This window comes from Aphelocoma coerulescens, chromosome 3 (genome assembly GCF_041296385.1).
Source record: "Aphelocoma coerulescens isolate FSJ_1873_10779 chromosome 3, UR_Acoe_1.0, whole genome shotgun sequence".
NCBI lineage: Eukaryota > Metazoa > Chordata > Aves > Passeriformes > Corvidae > Aphelocoma > Aphelocoma coerulescens.
This window is the reverse complement of record NC_091016.1, coordinates 42,795,166-42,802,996: the sequence shown is the minus strand read 5'-3', so window position 1 is coordinate 42,802,996 and position 7,831 is coordinate 42,795,166. Positions and strand designations below refer to the sequence as shown.

At 39.5% G+C, this 7,831-nt stretch overlaps 1 long non-coding RNA gene across 5 annotated transcripts in view; it reads right to left on the bottom strand.

The window, feature by feature from the left end:
• LOC138107995 (uncharacterized) overlaps nucleotides 1-7,831 on the bottom strand; it is a 233,643-nt gene that overhangs the window by 142,926 nt on the left and 82,886 nt on the right. For all 5 annotated transcript variants that reach the window (XR_011149818.1, XR_011149814.1, XR_011149816.1 and 2 more), the window contains exon 2: nucleotides 713-788. This is a non-coding gene — a long non-coding RNA (uncharacterized lncRNA). The remainder of the gene's footprint in view (nucleotides 1-712; nucleotides 789-7,831) is intronic.

Here is a 7,831-nt window from a genome sequence, read left to right as displayed (position 1 = left end):
GACATAGGCAACAAAAGGAAGCATAAACTCATGAGGTCTAATTATTCATCCTGAGGGATTTCTGTTTACAAGACCAGTTAAGCTGAGGTTTTGCATTTCACTCGCCCTAGAAGAAGGAAAAGGCAAATGTGTTCAATAATGTTCTTCTTCTATTTAGTACGGTCAGTGTGAGAGCACAAACTCATCTGTCTCAGGTGAACAATTTAAAGACTCCAGTATAAGCTCTGGAGAAATAACATACAGTCCATAAACTGTTCATTTCACTCTTATACTATCAAATATTAATGACAGAATAAAAATATGATTATACCAGTTCACAGAATTGTCAAGGTTCATTGAGGAGAGGAGGACAAAACACATTACCATTTGAATGTGATGGATACTATTCGATGTTGGCTAGTAAGCAATGTTGTAACTTGACGTGAGTGCTGTCCGCACTTAAGTAGTAAAAACTTACTTTCAAAAAAAGTTGGCTCTTTCTGCATCCCAGACAATCTCGTTTAGGACATTGCACAAAAGTTGTATCCACGGTGAAAGCCTTGGGACTGTGGGCAGACTAACCATAAAGACAGATGCAAGAAAACCCCAAAGCCCCTACTCCATGATTCACAGGAATCTATTTAGGATCTCCAGCATTCATAATGCTCTGAAAGTACTGACTGCACTTTGAGCAACTTTACAGCTGACCTTAGGATCAAAAGGAGTTACTCACTTGAAAATGGGATGCTCAAACAGCTGATACTTCAGAGTATAACTTGGTGAGAAGTCTCATTTGGGCTCTGTTTCTGCTGAAACAAAGAGAACAGACGGATTTAGTGTTGCATACTGGCAGACATGAATCGAGAGCTTGTTCTGCTAAGTGGTGCCACTGAAGTGAACTTTGTAAAGTAAAAAGTTGATCTAAAACCTTCTGACTCCTCCCTGAAATTCTTTCCACTGACAATAAGAGACATCAGTTCAGGCCACAGCTTCATGCTATTAAATACAACTCATCAGGACCAAAATTGGATCCAAAATATATCAGCAAAAACAACTGTTACCTCACCAATATTCAACTCTCTGTAGCTGAATGATGTGTATTCCTGCTGTGAGTTTTGCAAAGGTTTTAGCTGTCATTTTTATTTTCTTTCAGCATTAACCAGTGTGTCACTTATCTTTCATCTAGCAGACTGGCATGAAAAACAAATAAATAAATCCAAGCCTACAAAACTTCTTCATTTTCTTTTAAAACAGAATCCTGCTTACAAATTGTTTATTCCAGTGACTGCCACCTAAGCCAGGACTGGCAAAATTATCTCTGAGAGAGGTAAAATTTTTTTTCTTTTTCTGTTTGCTTGCCTTCTTCAGCTCTCATAACCTATTTATTTGTTGCTTCTGTTCTTGGGCTACATGTGACTATTAAGCTACTTGTTAGCAAAATATTTTGATGCTGATAATGCATTCTTCCTTGGCTTTCACCGGTCTCACTAGGGTAACATAATATCTTTTTGCGCTCTCTCATACAGATATTTTTATAATCAGGAAAACCTGCAAACCAACAGTCATTAACAAATTATATGGAATTCCTCAAGCAGCACTGTAAAGACAAAGCAGCTTCCATATATTCAATAACAGCCTGGCCACTTGATCAGCTCTTCAGAAAATGAGTGTTCAAAAACATTTCTTATATCTATCTGCAATCTTGCACTTCAAAAAACACAGCAAAAAAAAAAAAAAAAAGGCAGAGGCCTTAGCTGAAAACACAGCTGTAGTGTAACAAACTTATATGACTTCTTCTGCTTTGAACACGTTAATGCTGCAAAATGGTTAGAAGTACAGAAATAAAGGGGGTAAGTAATCTGAAAGCTTGTTAAAGTTTTTTCAAAGGATGCTGACTCACAATCTCATCCATCCTTTTGATTGCCACAAAGGATAATAGCATAAGAAAAGAATCAGGAAGAAGAAGGGGGATTGTATTTTTCTACATAATTATCATCTGCTCCAGCTCTTCAGTATGTCCAGCACAGATTTGCATGTTCCCCAAGGAGCTTGTCATTTACCTAATAACAGGTGACATTCTTGCAATGGTAATGGAGCTGACTGGGGCAGAGATCCCTAAGCAGGCTCCCTGAAGTGAGTGTGGCAGTTTGTACAGCAAGACAGTGCCCATGAAGAGCTGAGGCAGACAAGATCCAGCAACAAAGCCGTGCCTTTGGTCCAAAACTGCCTCAGTCAGCTCAGCTCACTGGGGTGTGAGTGTATTCTCGGTCTGAAGGTTCTCCTGCAAAGAACTGGGAGCTGGCAGGGGTTTGTGGGTTAGGGTTTTTTGGTTGTTTTTAAATCCCTTGAAATGGGCAAGTTCTCTAACATTTAGTGGGTTTAGGTGAGGTGCATACAATCACTCAGGGATGCATTCTGTTCAAAGGTGAAATAGCTTGCAGTCAATGCAAAGGGTATAGGATGCCTGGGAGGCTTATTGGACAATAGCAATGCATGACATTGGTCAGTAAAATGTATCTTTTCAATTAATATTTTATCTACTGGAGGCTTATTTAAGTTACACCAAACACTTCAAAAATCTAAAGCTCAGTGACGTGTCAGAAAATACATACTCTGATATTTGCAAGCTGTTAAAAATCACCAGTCCAGGTGTTTCCTTCCATTTTCTGCCATAAAAGTGAAGCAAAGTCACTGCAGCCAGGGGAATCAGCCCACTTCTGCACTGCTGAAATGGAGATGAGGATTCTGCTTTTTGTTTGACATTAGCAAAGAGGTACAGGAGGACCCATGCTTTTCCAAAATAATAAACAGTGATGCACACAGTGCTGCATAATACACCTATTTTTATTTTAAATGGTTTAGCCACAGCTGAAGAGCTTGAAGGAAATTAAGCTAGATCAAAAGTCCTATTCATGCTTTCCAAAATGGAATGGATAGTCTGTCATTTTACTCATGCAAGCTCTTTCAATTCAATTCAATGTTCAATGGAACAGTGGTTTTCTGATTTGTTTCTTCCACCGTGGGCTACTGATTGTGTGCTGTACTTAAAGCCTCTTCATCTTAAAGAAAACTTATTACTAACACATTGTGGGATTCCAGAGCTACTGTTGAGTGTCCAGTAACTTTAGCAGTTTATTAGACTGAAACTAGGAACACACAGCGGGTGGGACATCTGCCTGGAAAGCTACAATAGCATCAAAGACACAAACACAAATTATAATAATGACTCATTATAAACTCTCTGTGCCTCTGGAAGAACACACATATCACAGCTTGCCATCTTGTTATCATTAAGAATGTGAAAATGCTGCTTGAAAGTGGGTGAAATACATATTCATGTAAATATCCATATTTATAGGAAAGAGAAAAAGTGACAGTTAAACCATATCAAAGTAAAGGTAAAACACAACACTGATGAAAGCAAAAAGCCTCTTTTAACTATGCACACATCTTTCAAAAAAGAAAAAAATCCAAAAGCAGATTGTTTTTAGAGCAAATATGCGAACATGGAAATCCATTTATTTTTAAGGGATGGGTAGTTACATGGTATTTGGTGTCCATAGGAAAACTATGTAGTTTTTTAGACTATACACTTTTTCTTCTTAAATGATTAGGACTGTGGATATCCCCCCATCCCTGGAAGAGTTCAAGGCCAGAATGGGTATGGTTCTTAGCAACCTGGTCTAGTGTAAGATGTCCTTGACCATGGCTGGGGGTTGGAACCTGGTGCCCTTTAAGTTCTCTTCCAACCCAGACCATTCTCTGATTCTTTGATTTTTGCTTCCTCTAGATCATTATAGTTGTTGTTCAGGATCCTCCTAATGTTATGTAAAGGTATAAATTCTAGTCCATTTAACCTGTTTGCATTCACAGGGTTTTTTTGTCTTTGCCACCTTTGGAAGTACATTATACCATGGTGTAAGAGTTTGTAAAAGTGAGGTGAGCCCTAGTCCACAACTACCAGCACAGGATTTAGAACAAGTTTGTATTACAGAACAGATTAATAGTGAAATAACAATTTTGAGAAACACTTAAATGGTAGAAGGTTCAATACTTAATAAAAAGTGGTAAGAAAGCTTTATTGACGGGAGGTCAGAGAAAAAATTCTGCCTTACGCATCCCTAGTACTCTACTCCCACACTGAAATAAATCCAGAAATAGAGGACAATGGAGTCAAGACCACTTCAGGAAGAATTTGGCATCCTTAGCCAGGTCCATCCACTCTCCAAGATGGAGAGAGTTAAATTCTGTGAGAACACTTTCTGGAGGTTTATCCAATATGTGTACTTTGCTGACTACAGCTTTTCAAGGGATTGATTTCTCAAACATACTGAACAAAATAAAATGCTGAAAACAAACAAAAGAAATTATTAACCTAAAATTTTCTTCTTTGAAGCAGCTTACACAAAACACCTAGGTTTGGCAGTGAATTGCTAGCCTTCAAGGCACCATTTATAAAATAAAGTTCTAGCAGCAATCTATCTGACTGTCCCATACCCAGAAGATAACATCAAAGGGTCTCTATCTCTACTGATGATGATATCCTATTAACAACAGAAACATTTACACGATTAGGGCAGCATCACTAAAAGGTAGTGAAGACAACCTGCTCTCAATCCTTACACATAATGTTGTAGTACTTTCTTGAAAAAAAAAAAATATATATCAGTTACAAATTTTAACAGATGAACAGTGGCATGAGCCAGGATCTCCCAACACTCCCAGCAAGTTCTCCAAAAACAGTGAACTTGAAGATGTTGAAATTGCTGCCAGCTGCACTGGTGTGTATGAATAAATACTACCCTGGGACAGAGGTAGTCACAGGATATTGGAGGAGTGAAGTAGCAGAAATGGCTTTTATTTTTTATAGATACTAGCTAGTGACTACTGGGCTTGCCCATGGCTAGCATCATGGAAACACTTTTCCGCATCTTAGTCAAGGCCATTTGCCAGAGTTCAGTATGCTTATCGCTTTCACAGCTACTTTGTGCTGGCTAAGTGCCTCTCCCCAGCTGTCTGCATGCTATCATGAACACAGTCAGCACAGTGAAATCACAGTGCACACAATGGTAAACCCACCGGCACCTCAAGGGCAACTTTCAGCAAACATTCCCTTCTATATTAATCCAACTTTTCCTTCAAACACACTTGTGATCCATTTGTTCACTGGCTTTTCCCATCTAAATTCCTCTGAATAAACTGTGCACCAAATAAGAACTGACAACAAGCAGACATCAAAAGGGATTTAGTTCTCTGTACCGCTTAATTCCTGAGGGGCAGGCACAGCAAAGGAGATGCATGGATTCCCTGTGCAGCAAGGCTTGAGGTTTTTAAGAAAATGTTTCATGCCAGTGAACATCACAAAATTTTAAGAAGTTTTAAAAAGAGATAGGAAGGGAGAAAGACAAAAAAAGGGAGCTCTGATGCTTTCTTAGGAAGGGAAGAGAACTTACAGAAACAAAGAAAAAGAATGAATAATTTAATGCCAGGCAACAAAGAGGTACCAAAAAAGCAAACAGGCAATCAAAAAAGAAAAAAGTCATAAATCTGGAGATGCCTGGCCCCTGAAAAGGAAGCATTCACAGCAAAAGGAGAGTAAACAATAAATGATTTACCAGACATACTTCTTCAACAAATTGGTGAAGGAGGCTAAGAGCACCAAGGACCACCTACCAACCACCAGTTTCCAGACACCACTGAGATCCACTCTTCTCACTCTGAAGTGCTGCCATGGCAGTACAGAGCCTACTAGCTTCCCAGGGCCACAGTACTGCAGACAGGACTTGCCTTCACTCTCCCAGCAAAACATGGGACAGCCAGGGACGAGCAGGGCACCCCCAGGCCCAGGCAGGTCACCTCCCACAAACGGGTAGCTTCACCTGAGGCCACGCTGCAGTGCTCCGAGGCCGTGCCAACCTACAGGAGCAGAGCTGCATGATAACCCTCTTGTACCATGTCCCCTGCTCAGGCTCCAGGAGCTTCTGGGACCCACATGCCTGCTGGTGCCCCCAGGGCTGTTCCAGGGCACAGCCTGCAGCCAAGCTTCCTCCAGAGGTACCTGGCTCATTCAGTCCATGCCCACATGAGGACAACACCAAGGCAGCGCAAGCAGGGCTATTGGAAGGCTCACTGCTGTGCATCCACAGGGATATAGCTATAGCCTGTTCAAAGAAAACATGATCTGAGCCTGCAGAATTCACTAGAAGCTGTGGACACCAAGGAGCATTGAACCCAGGCCTTGGATAGGAAGCATATAAAACTCCTTTCAGGCACTACCCCATCACATTGACATCGACCCCTTCTCCATAACTCAGAGGTAGTTTAAAACCTTGTCTCCTTTCTGTTCATTTCTTTCTCTAGAAGTCAGAATAAAACCCAGGCACCTGCATCTGCCTAGAAGAAAATTATATTTTTATTTATGGAAACTTATTTTCTGACATACTCCACAAAGCCCAATATTTTCCCTCTTCCAAAAAGCACCTAGCATTTTAACCCAGCAGTCCATGATATCCACACATATAGAGGATCTAATTCAGACAGAAGAAATTGATTTTTCACCTTAATCTCACTGCTTTTATCAGAAGGAGATAAGGGGGCAGTTTATTGGCAGCTTGACTGACCACTGCTGCCAGCAAGACTGACCAAAAGTGGGATCCTGAGGTTACAAAATGAGCAGTAGCTCATCACAGGTTGCTTATAACCTGAGTTACAGTATTTTTCTTATCAATCTTGCTGCTATCACGTGGCCTAATGCTCTGCTACAGGGAACAATTACTGTTACTCAAAGTAATACTGCTTCTTGGGGGAAATATAAACGTAACTGATACCTAAACAATATGCGTTGCTCTTATGCAAATAAATCTGGTAATAAGATAAGGAAAGACAACAAAAATAATGGTAAGAAATTGGCAAAATCGTAACAGCTTGAGAAGTTCCCCGTGACACATCTGCTGTTTTTTAAATGAGACAATCTGTTCATTGCAGGAGCTGCTTCCTGAAATCCAAGTTTTCTAATACCAACCACTTTCAGCATTACTAAAGCCTCATTTGTTTCCTTTCTTCTGGCCCTTCTTTTTCTGTTGTTATGAGAGGCTTTTTGATAGCCTAGAACAAAAAATCACTTAAAACTTTGAAAAGTTCAGTGCCAGTTTCCATAAAGCATTAAAATAAACTTTTGTGGTAACAGCAATAGTTAGCGCAGTCACAATCAAAATGATATTCAGTAAAGAATATAACTTCACAGCGCTGTAAAAAGAGATACAAATGTGAACTCCCTCAAGTGATACTTATTCTTCATATTCTTTTTTTCTACCTTTTATTGTGTTTCCAGATACCATCCTCCCTTTTGGCTTCCAGCAGCACTCAACAATAATGTAAAATTATTGTGATGTTGCCATGCATTAATAAAGCTAGTCCAAATCACCTTATCCTGAGAAGCTGACCAGAGAAGTATTCCCTCTGTGATAGCAAAGTATTATTTGTTATGCTCCCAAAGAGTCAGTAAACAAGGTTCCTTATTGTTAGAAAAGAACCTCTAAAGAGAAGACAATTTTATAAGGACACCCCTATGTATACTTTCATATAACCGACACAAACTATTCTTGTCTTCTCACAATTTTATTTCCTCTGTGGGATCATTTTATTTTTTCCAATAGAAAATTACGCATTTTAATATCTTTACTTTTTGCCATTAACAGGAGAACAGTTATAGTTTGAGGCTATTTTCAAAAATGCAGTCTTTAAATAATATAAAGGGGAAAAAAATTAAATGGATCAAGGTATTGGAAGTACATGGCTTGGACCAGGTAATCATTTTCTCTCTTACTAGTCCGGTCCCAAAGTTTATTTCAAG